We start from the raw sequence: 1,250 nt of genomic DNA on the forward strand, positions 1-1,250 counted from the left end.
CCCTACTTTGGCCAGAATTGCTCTGTGCACCTAAATGTTTTTCCATTTGTGTACTAGTTGTGAGGTGATGGTGAACGTCGGCTTGGAAGAGCTGGCAGCTGTTTCTGGCAGCCATCTACTTGGCCAGAATTTACTCATCAAATGACTGTCTTGGATTCAGTCTGGAGCCTCTGTCAGAAAGGGAACTTAACTTTGGGGAATACTTGACTTTTGGGCAAACAAAGCTACATGAGGGCTTTCTCATGCAGGACAGAGAAATGCCACCTTCTCTACCTAAATCTTTTATCAGATTTTAGGAATTCCTCCTCTCCAGATTTGCAGTTTGCTGAAATTGAGGATGAGGAATTGATCTACCCTTGACATACTTGAGGGCAATACAGCTCCTGTTAACATTCTTCAGTGAAAGCTAGGAGCTGACCAGGTCAAAAGTACCTGAAGAGGAGTGTAAAAGAAGCTTAGGAGAAGGGGGAATCACAGCCTTCATATAGTCAATCAAGCATTTGCACATACATTAGTACTTTCTGTTCAACCGTCATGTGGTAGGAAACCACTTAAAAAAAGCTGTCTCAGGTGTCTCAGGCTTGCAAACCAGGATTCTGCCACTCCACACCAGGGGTTTGAGTCAGTGGAAAGTTTCAGACAGACGAGTGATATTCATAACTCAAAACTGCCTTAGCTGCATTTTAAAATTACTAAAGGTGGAGAAGAGAGATTTTGTTAATACTGAAGCAAGGTGAAATTGACCCATAATACTACATTTAAAAAGTGGTATTAAGCAAGTAGTGGAAATCTCCCTGTCCTTTTGATTGTATGTGCCAGAGGTAACCATATATTTGGTGTGTGTGCTATGGAAAACTTCCCCTGTGCTTACAGACACATCTTTATGTATGCAAAAAACATGGTTTTTATTTTACACAAAAATAGAATTACCCTGTACATTATACATTTTCCCCATACAACACTGACATTTTCTTGGGCTGTTAGGTAATTCTTCAATGCTCATGCAGTTACCTTGACCCTTCTGAGGGTAGATGGTGTTTTGAGGAGACAGCCCAGACTTTGGATCTCCCCACTACCACAGGATTGGTGAGAGAATCAAGATACGTGGAGGGTGCTTGGAAAGCAGGTACTGTAGAAAATTGGCACTCAGTTTTGTTTGCCCTGCGACTCCATCTGCTGGCTCTATTTGGCCAATTGACTAATAACTACTTCCTGAAGCTTGTCCATACTTTGATGGGTGTGGGGGGTCA

This window comes from Muntiacus reevesi, chromosome 3 (assembly GCF_963930625.1).
Source record: "Muntiacus reevesi chromosome 3, mMunRee1.1, whole genome shotgun sequence".
Lineage (NCBI taxonomy): Eukaryota > Metazoa > Chordata > Mammalia > Artiodactyla > Cervidae > Muntiacus > Muntiacus reevesi.